The following is a 17,255-nucleotide window of genomic DNA, read 5'->3' as shown; positions in this document are numbered from 1 at the left end:
CCCCAGAGTTGCAAATAAAATGCTGAAATGCCCTCAATGTCCCACCTGGCGTCTTAATCCCTGAGGTCTCCCTGCTCCTACTCAGATCCTATTCCCTAAACTGAGGTGGGAGAGGCTCATCTCAGTAAACCCAGAGAGTGGGGCCCAGGTCTGAAAAAGGCTGCAGCCAGCACAGATCCCCCAGCCCGGGGAGCCTTTGAGGAATGGCCACGCTTTCAGCCTGCTGTAGGGGCTACAGGGAACAGAGGTCTTTCCTGCATTACTGAACCCACAGCTGAAGAAGGTGTTAAATTCGTGTTGCAGGTGGGCAAGCAGGCTCTGATGGGGTCACTTTGCCAAGGCAGGAAACGGATTTGAACCCTAGTTGGTCTCCAACGCTTTATGTTGCTGTTACTTTAGAGCATGAATGTCCTCACAGATGAAGTGACGGTCCAGACAGGTCAGCAGCAGACCAACCCCAATCTACTCAGCCTGGGCAGGCCCTGGGCAGAGGGCCTTTCTCTTCCCCTGAAGTGATCTAACCTGGGCAGTGGGCAGGGAGAAGCTGAACTAGACACCCTGGTCCCCTGGGCTCAATTGATTAAATGCTTATTCTGAATTGATACCGAGACTCCGTGTCTTACGGAGAAAGGTCTTCCATGTTTTCCCAGAGCCAGAAGGCTCCCTGGAAGCACAAAGACTTCACTGGGGAGCAAAGAAGTAAGAAAGGAGGAGCTGGGGATTTGCCAGGGGCTGTGTGGTACCTGGTGTTGAGCAGGTTCAAAGTGGGCCAGGATTGGAAACATAAAGGCCAGACAGAGTCAGCGACAGGAAGGGGCAGAAAAGTTGGCTGAATGCTGCTTGCACCCTCTGAGCACAAAAGGGAATGGAGAAGGAGGCCAACACAAAATTCCCCCAACAGTTATGTCCAAGGCGAGGGGCTAGGTCTTGATAACATACAAACCCCAGGCATGTCCTTTATATACTCCTCCAGCTGTCCAAAGGGCTCTCACACCGGTTTTTCTGGATTTCATCGTTCTGATAATCCAGTAGGCGGGGCTACAACAAACCTGAGTTCAAGCGGTAGCGCCACCGTTTCCCAGCCTCTCCAAGCTTCCCCTCAAGCCACCCAGGGCTGCTTGATATGGTCTTGGGCAGCAGATTGCTGACTTCAGAGAGAGAGAGGACTTGCGGGGAGGGGACAAGGTGTGGGGGAAGGTGAAGTGTGGGAGTGTCTACCTGGGTTGTTGATTCAGAAGTCCAGAAAAATCTATGAGTCATATGTCAGATCCTGGATCCTGGCTCTGACAAGTTGGCAAACTTGGGGTGTCACCTGCCCTCTCCAGGCCTCCATATTCCCACGTGTTAAATGGGGATGATGCCCTGTCTGTCTACTGTGGTAAGGAAGAATAGCTACAGAAGATGCGAATTGATAGTAGAAATGAGTGGGCGTTTGCTGCCACCTAGTGACTGAGTTCAGTATTGCACGCTCTGTCCTTGGAATTCTTCCCAATACACTTTAACAAATATTTGTTTTTATTGCTGGGTAGTATCCCATTGCATGGATATTATAATTTGAGTGATTTCCAGTTTTAGGCAATTATGAACAAAGCTGCTCTAAACATTTGTGTACAAGTCTGTGTGGACATATGCTTTCCTTTGTCTTGGTATGTTGAATGGTAGGCGTATGCATAGTTTTTAAGAAATGTCCAGGGGCCAGCCCCGTGGCGCAAGCAGTTAAGTGCGCGTGCTTCGCTGCGGCAGCCCTGGGTTCTCTGGTACTGATCCCGGGCGCGCCCCGACGCACCGCTTGTCAAGCCATGCTGTGGCGGTGTCCCATATAAAGTGGAGGAAGATGGGCACGGATGTTAGCCCAGGGCCAATCTTCCTCAGCAAAAAGAGGAGGACCGGCATCGGATGTTAGCTCAGGGTTAGTCTTCCTCACAAAAAAACAAACAAAGAACCCAAAAAACTTCTACTCTTCAAAAATACAACTACAAAAAGTGAAAAAGCAAGGCACATGCTGGGAGGAAATATATTCAAAACATACATTGACAAAGGACTTGTATCTAGAATATGTAAAAGCTCTTACATCTCAACAATAAAAAGATAAACATAACAATGGCCAAAAAAAAAATTTGCATAGATGTTTCACCAAAGAAGATATATAAATGGCAAGCAAGCACATTAAAAGACGCTCAACATCATTACTCATTAGAGAAATGCAAATTAAAACCACTATGAGATACCACTACCTATTCACTAGAATAGCTACAATTTAAAGATATGACCATACCAAATGATAGGGAGAATGTAGAGCAACTGAAACTCTCATACACTGTTGGTGAGAATTCAAAATACTACAACCACTTTGGAAAATAGTTTGGAAATTTCTTTCTTTTTTTTTTTTGTGAGGTAGATTGGCCCTGAGCTAACATCTGCCAATCCTCCTCTTTTTGCTGAGGAAGACTGGCCCTGGGCTAACATCCATGCCCATCTTCCTCCACTTTATATGGGACGCCGCCACAGCATGGCTTGACAAGCGGTGCATCAGTGCGCACCAGGGATCCGAACCAGTGAACCCCGGGCTGCCAAAGCGGAGCGCGCGCACTTAACCACTGCGCCACCTGGCCGGCCCCAGAGTAGAAGTTTTAAATCTTGAACAAACCATTGATATGCATAATGATGGAGGAATTTCAAAATATTAAGTTGAGAGAGAGAAGCCAGTTTTTAAAAAGTTCATGCAGTCTGGCTCCATTTATATAAAATTCTCAAAGATGAAAACCAGTGTAAAGTAATAGCAGATTAGGAGTTACAGAGGGGTACAAGGAAACCCTGAGGGTGATGAACGTGTTCATTGCCTTCCTTGTGGTGTCAGTTTCACGGATGTACACAGATGTCAAAACTCACCAAATTATATACTCCAAAAACTTGCAGTTTATTGTACATCAATAAAGATGTAAAACAAAGGATACACACACACACACACACACACACAAGCGTCTGTTGAACACTTACCATGTGCCAAAGCCTGAGAAGATGCTGGGGGTGCACAGAGAAATAATGGACTCTCTTCAGCAGCTCCAAGTCTTGAAGCAGAGTGATTTAAAGAAACAATGATCAGGGCTGGCCCCGTGGCTTAGCGGTTGGGTGCACGCGCTACGCTGCTGGCGGCCCTGGTTCGGATCCCGGGCGCACACCGACGCACCGCTTCTCCGGCCATGCTGAGGCTGCGTCCCACATACAGCAACTAGAAGGATGTGCAACTATGACATACAACTATCTACTGGGGCTTTGGGGGAAAAATAAATAAATAAAAGAAACAATGATCGTACACCTCCATACAACAAAATAAAACTCAGGCTCCGACCCTGGCTCCTGCACGCACTGGCTGTGTGCACTTGGGCAAGTTATTTAACCCCTTTAAGCCTCATTTTATTCTCTGTTAAATGGGCATAATAGTACCTTATCCAGGGCACTGTCACAAGGAACAGGATTTATATGCGCATGTGTGTGCATGTGCGCATGCGTGTGTGTGTAGCTAGCACTGAGTGCCAGCTTAATAAAAGGCTCTAATAGCATTTTATGTGAAGCACACTCTGGAGGAGCACCAAGGCAATGCTATCTACCTGAAGTATTCAGGGAGCGCTAGAGAGAGGCAGGGGCCCATGGGCTGAGCCTCAGAGAATGAATAGGAGTTTGCTGGATGGACAGGAGAAGGATGACCTTCATCCAGAGAGAGCAGTCCGAGCAGCTTGAAGGTGTGAAAATGCAGGGCATTAGCAACCCAGAGTGGCTGCAGAGGAGGCTGGGAAATAGGGAGAGAGCAAGAAGCTGGGGTGGCTGGTTGGAAGCTGATGGTTAAGGCCCTGGAACCATCCAGAGTAGTTAGGGCTTTGCCCTGGGGAGCAGACAATAAACCAGGTGATTCTGGCGGCAGTGGCGGGTAGGAAGGGGAAGGCAGGCAGGACTGGAGGTCTGGGGACCAGGGCGTGGAGGGAGCGAGAGACCCAGGCCGGGACTGAGGGAGAGAATGGCTTTGAGGAAGATCCCCTGGTTTCTAGCTTTAGGGGTGCAGGGGATGGAGGTGCTATCCCCAAGATGGGGCGGGGGGTGCTGGAAGGAGCAGGTTGGTGAAGACAATGAGGTGAGTATTGGACGGTTGAGTTGAGAGGCCCATGGGATGTCCAGGTGGAGAGGTCCAGGGCTGATTGGAATGGAAGGGCTGGAGCTCAGGACCTGCCAGCTGGATTTTCCAGCTATCAGATGGTGACATCAGAGTGGGTTACATGCCTGGGGACCGTGTGCAGGAGGGGGCCTGGGCAGGCCTTTCCGGCTTCTCTGTGTAGTTCAGTCAGCTTTGGGCTTTGTTTCCTCTTCCTCCGGCCTCTTGAATGGAGTTTCATTCATTCATTCATTCACTCACTCATTCAACAAATACTCAGCATGAGCTAGGCACAATCATAGGGCCTAGAGATACTGAGACGGATATCAGCCATCAAGGTCTGCACCCCCATGGAGCCGACACCTCGAGGGATGAACCAATGACAAAGAGAGTGTTACGCGAAGGAAAGGAAGCAGGATTTGGGATGGAGAGTTGGGAGGTGGGCAGGCAGGGAAGGCTTCTGGGAGGTGGGGCCATTGAAGCTCAGTTTGCCCTCTCTCTCCCTCCATCAGTAGCTTTTTTTGTGTGTGAGGAAGATCGGCCCTGAGCTAACATCTGCCAATCCTCCTCTTTTTTCTGAGAAAGACTGGCCCTGGGCTAACATCCGTGCCCATCTTCCTCCACTTTATATGCGAGGCCGCCACAGCACAGCTTGCCAAGCGGTGTGTTGGTGCACGCCCGGGATCCGAACCGGCGAACCCCGGGCCATCGCAGCAGAGCACGTGCACTTAACCACTTGCGCCACCGGGCCGGCCCCCATCAGGAGCTTTGACACGTGATGTCTTCTCTTTGGAGAGTCTCAACCCCCCACTTCACCTCTGGGCTGGACACCTCCACTTGGGTGCCCTCCTCCCCCCACAAGGTGCTCCCCAACTGCTCCATTCCTCCTGGTGGCATCTCCAGCCAGCAAGTCCTGCTGCCCCAAGCCGCCGCCTCCTTCTCACTCACCTCTCCCACCAGCCTCCCGCCCTGTTCACTGTGGCCCTGGCACTAGGCCGCCATGTCATCCCCCCGAGGCTACTGCTGCCAGGGTGTCTCCCAGACCCACGGAGCTTACCGAGACTCTCCTCCACTCCCTGTTCGTCCACCTTCGCCGACTCCCTGGTAGGGTTCCCATCCGGATTCCGCCCGTGCGCTCCTCACCGGCCTCCACCCAGCCTCTGACACCCACATCCCTGCTTGACCGGCAGTCCCTTCCTTCCCCCTAAAGGAACCACCCACTCTCCAAACACAGCCCCACACTGTCCCATCCCTGGCTTTCTCTCCTTTCTGGAATATTCTCTGCCCCCACCCATCACCAGTGTAAATCCTACTCCTCCTTCAAGGTTCCACTCAGAAGCTCCCTCAGCGATGAAGCCTTACCTGACTGCCCTCTGCCCTCACCCGGGCCACCCTCGCCTCGCCCTCCCTCCCACATGTTCCCTGAGCCTCCTGGAGGCCTGTGTTCTGGTTTCCTGTTTAAGCCCTGCCTCGGCACTGACTGGACCTGAGACCACACTCTGGTTCACTCAGCTAAAATCGGAGGCACTTCCCCTCCTGAATAGACATGTATGTACAGGTGCATGTGCGTGTGAAAGCCCTGGTCACACCGGGTGTGGGTACACACTTGCCTCACATAAAGACCCTTCCAGTGCCAACTTTTCACCAGAGCAGCTCTTACAAAATTATGCCATTTCGGTACAGTGACTCCTTTTTCAGTATAATTACCTCCTCCCCCCACCCCTTTTCTTTCTTTTTCATTTTAATAAACTTTTTATTTTATAATGTTTTTAGACATACAAAAAAGTTGCAAACAAAGTATGGCAAGTTCTAACGGCTTTTTTTGTGTGTGTGTGTGAGGAAGATTAGCCCTGAGCTAACATCTGTTGCCCCTCCTCCTCTTTTTTTTTCTTTTTTGCTGAGGAAGATTGGCCCTGGGCTAACATCCGTGCCCATTCTCCTCTACTTTATATGGGACGCCTGCCATAGCATGGCTTGATGAGTGGTGCATAGGTCCATGCCCAGGATCTGAACCTGCAAACCCCAGGCTACCGAAGCGGAGTGCGAGAACTCCCAAGCACTACACCACCGGGCCGGCCCCCATAAATGGCTTTGGTTTTTTTTTTTTTTTTGAGGAAGATCAGCCCTGAGCTAACATCCATGCTAATTCTTCTCGTTTTTTTTTTTTGCTGAGGAAGACCGGCTCTGAGCTAACATATATTGCCAATTCTCCTCCTTTTTTTTTCCCCAAAGCCCCAGTAGATAGTTGTATGTCATAGCTGCACATTCTTCTAGTTGCTGCATGTGGGACGCGGCCTCAGCATGGCCGGAGAAGCGGTGCGTCGGTGCGTGCCTGGGATCCGAACCCAGGCCGCCAGTAGCGGAGCGCACGCACTTAACCGCTAAGCCACGTGGCTGGCCCATAATGGCTTTTTTTATTTTTTATTTATTTTATTTTTTTTAAAGATTTCATTTATTTATTTTTCCCCCCAAAGCCCCAGTAGGTAGTTGTATGTCATAGCTGCACATCCCTCTAGTGGCTGTATGTGGGACTCGGCCTCAGGATGGACGGAGAAGTGGTGCCTCGGTGCGCGCCCGGGATCCGAACCCAGGCCACCAGCATCGGAGCGCACGCACTTAACCACCAAGCCACGGGGCCGGCCCCATAATGGCTTTTTTTAAATTGAGAAACTCACTAAAAAAATTCACTGTTACACATGATATGTCAACATTACAGTTTCACACAAAGAAATTCATCATCGAACTCAACACAACAGTTTGGAACAATCTGGAACAAATGGAATCGTGGACCACATTTAGTTGAACGCACAGTGCTTTGCTTTGGACGGCAGTCCTGCCAAGCGAGAGGGCGGGCAGAGAGGTAACCGGGACCAGGTGGCACTAGCCTTGCAGGCCAAGGGCAGGGGTCTGACTTCACGCTGAGTGAAACGGGGGCATTGGAGGGTCCTGAGCAGCGCAGTCATGGGACCTGACTTACATCCTCTAGAGAGCTCTCTGGCGGCTGTGGGGACAGTAGGTTGCGGGGGGCGAAAGTGGAAGTGGGGCGACCAGTGAGGCAGCTGCCGCAGGGGCCCAGGCAAGCGAGGATGGAGGCCTGGAGGAGGGAGGTGGAGGTGGCAGTGCCAGGGGGCTGGAGCCCAAAGCACCTGCTGGTGGCCTGTGTGGGCTGTGAGAGGAAGTGTTGGGGTGACGGTGGCTTCTGGCCTGGAAGGCTGGAGTTGCCATCTGCTGCTGGGCGAGGCTGAACAGTTTTATGGGGGATCCAGAGCGCAGTCTGAGGAGCCCATTGCAGACCCAGGTGGAACCACTGAGGCTGGGCTCCGGGAGGGTGCCGCGATGGTGGGGGTGCAGATTGCGGTTAAAGCCCCAGACTCCGTGAGATGACCTGGGGGGCCCTGCCTTGGCCTGACCACCTGCCCGGCCTTAGGCCTCATCTCCAATGCCCTCCCCCCAAGCCACTCTCCTCCCCCAGCCCACCTCAGAGCCTGTGCCCAGAGACACTGCCAATGCCCAGCAAACAGTGTGGCCAGAAGGAGAGCAGCCTGGCGGCCCCTCAGTTCCCACCCAAGTGCCCCTGCTGACCCTCTACCCTCCCCCTCTGCTCTCTGTTCTCCCTTCTCCTCAGACCTCACCTCTTCAGTTCCCCACCAGGGAGGGAAGCCCACGCCTGGCCTTCCTGGCAGCCCAGGCGTTCCCAGAAGATAGAGTCAAAAGAGAGTGTAGTGGGGCCGGCCCGGTGGTGCAGTGGGTAAGTTCGCGCATTCCACTTCAGTGGCCCAGGGTTCGCCAGTTCGGATCCCGGGCGCGGACCTACTCACCCCTCAGCTCATCAAGCCATGCTGAGGCGGTGTCTCACATAGAACTGGAAGGACCTACTATGTACTGGGGCTTTGGGGAGAAAAAAAAGAAAAAGAGAAAGATTGGCAACAGATGTTAGCTCAGGGCCAATCTTCCTCAAAAAAAAAAAGAGTGTAGTGATGTGGTCCTGGCCTCTCCTGAACCCCAGCTGCCTCCCAGGGCCCTCCTGGAACCTGAACAAGGGCGGACGGGGGTGCGGGGTGATGGGGGCTGGCAAGCCTGGGAGGGAAGCTGTGAGGATGTGGAGCAGAGTGGGTGAGGGGGCTCCCACACCTACCCTGACCAGGGCTTTCCCCAGAGAAGTGATGGGGGGCGGGAAGGAAGGTGGGGGTGGAGGTGGAAGCGAACAGGTTCCCAGGCTAGCCCACCTTGGAGCTGAAATGGGTACCCTGAGGCCCTGGTGTCCCCGGGAACCAGGCCCAGGCAACTGACAGGCAAAGAGGTGGCTAGAGCTGGACCCATTTCTGCCCAGGTGGGGCCAGGCCAGGGGGAGACGATGCTGTCCCCTCATCCCTCCACCCCGCCAGACAGGTCCCATCCCTCATTCGCCTGCTCCTCCACTCGTAACAGTACACACACTGCTGACAGTCAACAGCTGAGATTTGAACCCAGCAGCCTGGCACACACCCACTCACACACTCAACACATTCGCCAGCCAAGTGTGGCCGGGCCTGGGGCCAGAGCAGACACGGGCCCTGTCCTCAGGGAGCCCAGGCCATCAGCCCTGACTTATATTCATGACTGCTGTCTGCCCAGGAGTCAGGACAAGGGTCACAAGGGCTGGGAGGAAGGTAGGCTTCCTGGAGGAGGAGGTACCTGAGTTGGGCCTTGATGAAATGTTGGGACTCACACATTCGAGGGCAGGAGGAAAGTCACCCCAAGGGAGGGGCACAGCATGAGCCAAGAGAGGAGACTGGAAGGCTGCCTGTCCATGGGGTCACACCCTCTATTCCAGATGATCCTCTGGCCCAACCTACTCCACGTCTCCCCTGAGCTGCAGGGCCCCCCAGCTCCCCACCCCAGGCTCTCTTCCCAAGCCTCCTCCACCTTCACTTTCTCTTGAAGTTCGTTGTAACCAGGGCACTTGAAACCACAGCTGGCTCTGTACCTTCCTCCCTGTCACAAGAACAGCACAGCCCCGCCTCCCAGTGTGTTGTTGTCAGGATCTAGCACCATCTTGTTCTCTCTCTCCACGTGAGTACTGACCAGTTGTCTTCTAAGGACAGTAATGATTTAGACCGACCCACTTGTGTCGCAGTCTCTCTGCTCACCATTGCATTCTTGAATCCTGTTCCTTCCTTCTGGGCTCAAGGTCCTTCTTCCGAAAGTACTTCTTCTGGAAGTTCTGTCAGCAAGGGGTTCTGGGTGGTAAATATTCAGAGCCTTTGTGGGAAGTATCTTTATTTTGCTCTCTGTTTTCATAGATAGTTTAGCTGGGTGTGGCATTTCAAGTAGCCCTCACCTTCCCTTGGCACCTGAAGATGTCATTTGCATTCAGTTGTTTTCAGAAATTGCCTTCTGTCCCACACACTGCCACCCGACCCCAAGCCTTCACAAGCTGCTTCTGCTTCGTCTGACCCTCTTGGGGGGCCTCCAGATGGGAACCCTCCCAAGTACGAAGCTCTCGACACCTTAGGCTTCCCCAGCTTCTGGAGACCAGTCCTCAGAGCTGCCCTCCAATGTCCCCCACCTGCCACACCCTGCCTCTCTGCCCCGTGCGGTCCTGCAGCCTCCTTCCTCCTCCACGCCTCTGCCCTGCCCTCTGCTGACTCTCCTGCTCCCTGCCCCAGGCCCCCTCCTCTTCCTGACCCTCTGCCTCCTCCACAGCTTCTGCACTGCCCACACCCCTCCCTGCCCACCGCCTCTGCCCCGGCCCAGCCACCAGCTCCCCTCACTGGACACCCACGACCCTCCTGGGTGTTCTCTAGATGAGACTTTTACTCCTTTCCACTCCTGATGGATGTTTCTAACATGCAAATCTGATTGTGCCACCCCCCTTGATAGCCTCTGTTTTCTTCCAGATAGTCAACCTCCATAACATGACCGAGGGGCCTTCCATGATCTGCCCGTGCCCACCTCGTGGCTCCATCTTCCCCGCCTCAAACCAGGGGCTCCTTCCAAGTCTCCCCACAGGAATCATATGTTGGGAAAGATTTTTATCTACAAACAAGCATCACCAGATAAGCCAAAAGCAGAGAGATTGGCACATTGTCATACACCACAGTCTGCTGTGGGTAAATGTGAAGCTTTCGGGCTGGGTGAAACGCTGAACAATGCGAGCTTTGTGAAGATTCCGTTGTATTTGGCTTTCCTCTTTGAATCAGGAGGCATGTGTTTAAAAAATTTATCTCTATTGAGGTATAGTTTACATACCATAAAATTCTTATCTTTTAGGTATCCAGGTCGATGATTTCTGATAAATGTACGTACCCATGTAACCGCCACCGCAGTCAAGGTACTTCAGAACTCTGCATTCTATCCCATTTCTCTGTATGTTTTTCCTTATGCCAGTACCACACTGTCTTGATCGCTATAATGCTTTAGAGTAAGTTTTGAAATCAGTCACCCAACTTTGTTCTTTTTCAAGGTTGTTTTGGTTACCCTGCATCCCTTTTTTTTTCTTGGTGAACCTAGCCAAAGGTTTGCTAAGTTGACTGATATTTTCAAAGAGCTAACTTCCGCTTTCATTGATTTTTCTCTATTATTTTTCTATTTTCTAATTCATTAATTTCCATTCTTTCTTTTTTTTTTGAGGCAGATCAGCCCTGAGCTAACATCCGATGCCAATCTTCCTCTTTTTTGCCGAGGAAGGTTGGCCCTGGGCTAACATCTCTGCCCATCTTCCTCTACTTTATACGGGACGCTGCCACAGCATGGCTTGACAAGCGATGCGTTGGTGCGTGCCCGGGATCCGAACCTGCGAACCCCGGGCCGCCGAAGTGCACACTTAACCACTGCACCACCAGGCCGGCCCTTCCATTCTTTTTTTAATAATTGATTTTTAAATTTTAGTTTCAGATACAACATAATGATTCTATATTTGTATAAGTTGCAAAATGATCACCACAATAGTCCGGTTAACATCTGTCACCATACATAATTACAATTTTTTTTTTCTAGTGATGTGATGAGAACTTTCAAGATCCACTCTCCTGGCTACTTTCAAATATGCAATACGGTATTATTACCTATAGTCACCATGCTTATATCTCCCCATGACTTATTCATTTCATAACTTGAAATCTGTAGCTTTTGACTCCGTTCACCCATTTCGCCTACTCTCCACTTTCCTCTCTTATCTTTATCATTTTCTTCCACTTGCTTTCGGTTTAGTTTTCCCTTCTTTTTCCAGTGTTTTAAAGTAGAAGTTTAGGTTATTGATTTGAGATTTTTCTTTTTTTTTTTTTTTTGTGAGGAGATCAGCCCTGTGCTAACATCCGCCAATCCTCCTCTTTTTTTTTTTTTTTTTTTTTGCTGAGGAAGACGGCCCTGGGCTAACATCTGTGCCCATCTTCCTCCACTTTATATGGGACGCCGTCACAGCATGGCTTGCCAAGCAGTGCGTCGGTGCGCGCCCGGGATCCGAACCAGCGAACCCCGGGCCACCGCAGCGGAGCGCGCGCACTTAACAGCTTGCGCCACCGGGCCGGCGAGATTTTTCTTTTTTAATATGGGCATTTACAGAGATAAATTTCCCTCTAAGCACTGCTTTGGATGCATCCCATAAGTTTTGGAATGTTCTGTTTTCATTTTCATTCTTCTCAAAATATTTTCTAATTTCCCTTTTGATTTCTTCCTTGACCTTGAAATTGGTTATTTAGGAGTATGTTGTTCTTTTTTTTTTTTTTTTTGTGAGGAAGATCAGCCCTGAGCGAACATTCATGCTAATCCTCCTCTTTTTGCTGAGGAAGACTGGCTCTGAACTAACATCTATTGCCAATCCTCCTCCTTTTTTTCCCCAAAGCCCCAGGAGATAGTTGTATGTCATAGTTGCACATCCTGCTAGTTGTTGTATGTGGGACGCAGCCTTAGCATGGCCAGAGAAGCGGTGCGTCGGTGCACGCCTGGGGTCTGACCCCGGGCTGCCAGTAGCGGAGCACGCGCACTTAACTGCTAAGCCACAGGGCTGGCCCAGGAGTGTGTTGTTCTTAATTTCCACATATTTAAGTTTCCCAAATTTCTTTCTGTAATTGATTTCCAATTTCATTCAATTGTGTTCAGAGAACACACTTGGTATTATTTCTATACTTCTTTTTTTTTTAATTTTTTTAAAAAATTTTTATTTATTTATTTTTCCCCCAAAGCCCCAGTAGATAGTTGTATGTCACAGCTGCACATTCTTCTAGTTGCTGTATGTGGGACGCGGCCTCAGCATGGCCAGAGAAGCGGTGCATCGGTGCGCACCCAGGATCCGAACCCGGGCCGCCAACAGCAGAGCGCGCACACTTAACCACTAAGCCACAGGCCCGGCCCTATTTCTATACTTCTAAATGTATTGAGGCTTGTTTTTGGCCTAGCGTCTGGTTTATCCTGAACACCGCTCCATGCGTATTTGAGAAGAATGGATATTCTGCTGTGTGGGGTCTCTCTCACTTTCAGGGGCTCTTGTGATTACACTGGGCCCACCCGAATAATCTAGGAAAATCTCTCTGTCTTAAGGTCAGCTGATTATTAAACTTAATTCCATCTATAACCTTAACTCCTCCTTTGTCATGTAACATATTCACAGGTTTTGAGAATTAGGATATGGACATTTTTTTGGAGGGGGTGGGGTCATTATTCTGCTTGTCACAACAGGCCAGAATCATGAATAACTTCTTTTTTTCCTTTTTTCTTTTTTTTTGCTGAGGAAGATTTGCCCTGAGCTAACGTCTGCTGCCAATCTTCCTCTTTTTTGTATGTGAGCCACTGCCACAGCATGGCCAATGACAGATGAGTGGTGTAGGTCTGAGCTGGGGAACTGAACCCAGGCTACTGAAGCAGAGCACGCTGAACTTAACCACTAGGTCACCAAGGCTAGCCTGAATAGCTTCTTTTTAGGCATCATATGTGCTTAAAAAAAAAAGAAAAAAAACCCAGAACCATTTCTTGGAAAGGCAATCATGTGACGGCAAAGTAACTTTTACCTTAAAGTTATTCTCATATGTTTTTGCAGACATACGAAATGTTTTCTTTTTTTTATTTTTGTGAGGGAGACTAGCCCTGAGCTAACATCTGTTGCCAATCCTCCTCTTTTTGCTGAGGAAGACTGGCCCTGGGCTAACATCCGTGCCCATCTTCCTCTACTTTATATGGGATGCTGCCACAGCATGGCTTAACAAGCAGTGCGTTGGTGCATGCCCGGGATCCGAACCTGCGAATGCCAGGCCGCCGAAGCGGAGCGCGCGGACTTAACCGCTGTGCCACCAGGCCGGCCCATGAAATGTTTTCTTTAATTCTCAATATTTAGATTTAGGACAAAGCACAATTCAAATACTTTCTCTTTTTTGTGTGTGAGGAAGATCAGCCCTGAGCTAACATCCGTGCAAATCCTCCTTTTTTTTTTGCTGAGGAAGACTGGCTCTGAGCTAACATCTATTGCCAATTCTCCTCCTTTATTTTTCCCCACAGCCCCAGTAGATAGTTGTATGTCATAGTTGCACATCCTTCTAGTTGCTGTACGTGGGACGCGGCCTCAGCATGGCCGGAGAAGCGGTGCGTCGCTGCGCGCCCAGGATCCAAACCTGGGCTGCCAGTAGCGGAGCATGCGCACTTAACTGCTAAGCCACGGGGCCGGCCCCTCAAATACTTTCTAAAATTAAATTTGGTGAAGTGCCACATAGGATCCACCATTGTGTAATAGCAGCTTTTTCTGTTTCATGACTTAAAACTCATAAAATAAGTAGAAAGAACACAAATGACAGGTTTTATGCTATGGTAAGTCATCAGGAAACAAAGTATAGACCATTAGCAAGTAGCTCTTGGGAACTTGCAGTGGGTTGAATAAGAAATTGTCCCCTGAAGGCTTTGGAATCCTGTTAGTTAAGCTTAAAGTTTCTATTTTATTGGAGGGAAAGAGATCACTACAGGAAAAAGACAGTGGGAGAGAGGACTTTCCAAAACATACATACGTAATACATTTATATTATGTTATATATATAATGAAATTATATGTATACATTTATGTATGTGTATAAGTATATATATATACATATATATTGTTTCCTGTATATAAAAATAATTCACACTTGTGAAAACTTTAAACATCACATCACAGAAGTAAATATTATGTTGAACTGTATGAAACTGCCAATATTTCACTATTTTTGACCTACAAACACAGCAATTCCATACTGTTCCACCTAATAATATAGCAAGGAGAACTCGCTGTCATCCCCATGTCCTGGAGGGAACCGCTGGCATTTGGTGTGTATTCCTCCGGGCTGGAGAGTATGTCTGGGCACGTTTATGGTTCGTGGAGTTATTACCACATCAATGTGACATGGATAATTTTGCAACCTGCTTTCTAAGCGCTTTGTGGAGCAAAGCAAATCCTAGCACACTGGTTGTACTGCTGCCCCTCTCTGGAGCATCCGTTTACACATCTGTAAAAATGGAACTAATGATTCTGTGGCAGTTATTAATTTATTGCCTCTCAGCTCCTAAGTCATCACGTTTCCCTGCTCTGTGAAAATGGATCTGGGTCCTATCAATATTTTTCCTTTGCTAGATGGCACAATGTTAGGTTTTGCCAGTAGCGGGCGCTGACAGCCATTTCTTGAGGAAGAAGTTTGCTTCCTGTTTGATGCGCTGCTGGCTCTCAGCAGGTTCTGCAGCAGGCGCCAGCCTCTCCAGCTCAGCTCCTGCCACGAGGGCAGCTTTTCCAGCACAGGCTCCTGCAACGCAGGTGGCCAGCGGCACCCAGCGGCAGCTGCTTCTCTCAGCACCTCACTCCCACGTGGGAGTAGTGGAATGCCTCTTCTCAACACCTTAAAAGACTGCTTTCTAGCAAGTTCCATGGGGCCTACACAGCACTTCAGCAACTTCTCTACTATCCAATGAGCCACAACCATTCCCTGTCTTCAACCGGGTCTGGATCTCAGGCCTGGGGCTGGATGGCAGCTCTTCCTGTGGGGGTCGTTCCATCTCAGCCCTAAGGGTGGGGGCTGCTCTTTATCTCTGCTATTCCTGTATTCTTTAGAGTTCTCTTTACTTTTTTTTTTTTTTTGAGGAAGATTAGCCCTGAGCTAACATCTGTTGCCAATCTTCCTCCTTTTTTCCTTTTTTCTCCCCAAAGCCCCAGCAGATAGTTGCATGTACATCCTTCTAGCTGCTCTATGGGGAATGCCGCCTCAGCATGGCTTGATGAGCGGTGTGTAGATCTGCGCCCAGGATCGGAACTGGCGAACCCCAGGAAGTGGCCCAGGAACTGGCCCCAGGAAGCAGAGCACGAGAACTTAACCACTATGCCAGCAGGCCAGCCCCTAGAGTTCTCTTTACTTCTTACTAGACAATCTTGTTACTCCAGTCCCGTTATAGTAATAATTCTTTATATTGGACTTTGTTCAGATTGCTTGGTGGTTTCTCTCAGACTGAAACAGATCCCCCACATTGTTATGAGGACCAGAAGAGATAATACAGGGAGGGTGCTTAGCTTAGTCCCTGATGTGCAGAGGACTCAGGAAACAGCTGTGATGTCCTCCTCTTCCTCCTCCTCCTCCTCCTCCTCATCATCATTTCTCCACGTCAATACCCACAGAGCAGCCTCTTTCTTATTGACTTGCCGTGGTTTCATAGTATGGACGGAGTTTTGAATCACTCCACTCCTGATGGATGTTTGGATTATCTCACGTTTCCATTATTACAAACAGTCTCTGATCCACGTTTCCATTATTACAAACAGTCTCTGATCCACATAAGAGCTGTCATTTATGGAACACTCCCTGTGTGCTACACTGGAGCAACCATAGACATTAACCTACGAATCCTCACAACATGCAGTAGTATGAGTTTCCTGTGGCTGCTGTAAGAAATTACCACCAGCTTGGCTTAAAACAACACACACTTATTATCTTAGGGTTCTGGAGGTCACAGGGCTAAAATGAAGGTGTTGGCAGGGCTGTGTCCCTTCTGAGGGCTGCAGGGGAGAATCTGTCTTTTTCAGTTTCTAGAGGCCACCTGACTTCCTTGGCTCGTGACCTCTTCCTCACATCACTCCTCCTCTCGCTTCCTATTCGCTCCACCATCATCACACTTCCTGTTACTCACTATGATCCTCCTGCCTCCCTCTTATAAGGAGCCTCGTGACTACATGGGGCCCAGCTAGATAATCCAGGATAATTTCCCCATCTCAAGATCCTTAACTTAGTCACAACAGCAAAGTCCCTTTTACCGTATCAGGTAACATATTTACAGGTTCCGGGGATTAAGAGGTGGACATCTTTGAGCGAATGTTATTCAGCCTACCACACCTATGGAGTAGATACGATTATTCTACCCATTTTACAGGTGAGAAAACTGAGATACAAAGAGAGTAAGTAACTTGCCCGAGGTCACACAGCTCATAGGCAGCAGAGCTGGGATATAGGCAGTCTGGCTCCATAATCCAGGCTTTAACAGCTACACAACTTTGTATAAATCTCTGCATACTTGAACGAGGGTGTGTGTAGGACACATTTCTGGAAGTGGAATTACTGGGGCAAAGTGTTTAACAGGTATTGCCAACTCGTCCTTCCCTACAACTGTGGCAATCACTTCCCACCAGCAGCACCTGAAATCTCAAATCCCTCCTCACCCCAACTCTTGATGCTTTGAGGGGAGATTGTCACTTGAATACACAAAACCAAAGGATTTTTACAACTTCTTATCACTTTAGTAACTGAAAAATGTTTCTCTTTCATGAAAGGAGAGGAACATTACTCTCCTAATAATAATAAAAAAAAAAAATTGCAGGGGCTGGCACTGTGGCCTAGTGGTTAAAGTTCCGCGTGCTCTGCTTCAGTGGCCCAGGTTTTCGGGTTCAGATCCCAGGTGCGGACATACCTATAGCACTCATCAGCCATGCTATGGCGGTGACCCACATACAAAGTGGAGGAAGCTTGGCAAAGATGTTGGCTCAGGGTGAAACTCCCTCAAGCAAAAAAAGAAGATTGGCAACAGGTGTTAGCTCAGGGCAAATCTTCCTCAGCAAAAAAAAAAAAAAAAAAGCAGTGGGTATAAAGAACCATTAGTTTCCTGGAGAAAATAAAAACATTTGGTTACCTTAACATATGTC

This window comes from Diceros bicornis, chromosome 31 (genome assembly GCF_020826845.1).
Source record: "Diceros bicornis minor isolate mBicDic1 chromosome 31, mDicBic1.mat.cur, whole genome shotgun sequence".
NCBI lineage: Eukaryota > Metazoa > Chordata > Mammalia > Perissodactyla > Rhinocerotidae > Diceros > Diceros bicornis.
This window is presented reverse-complemented; position numbering follows the sequence as displayed.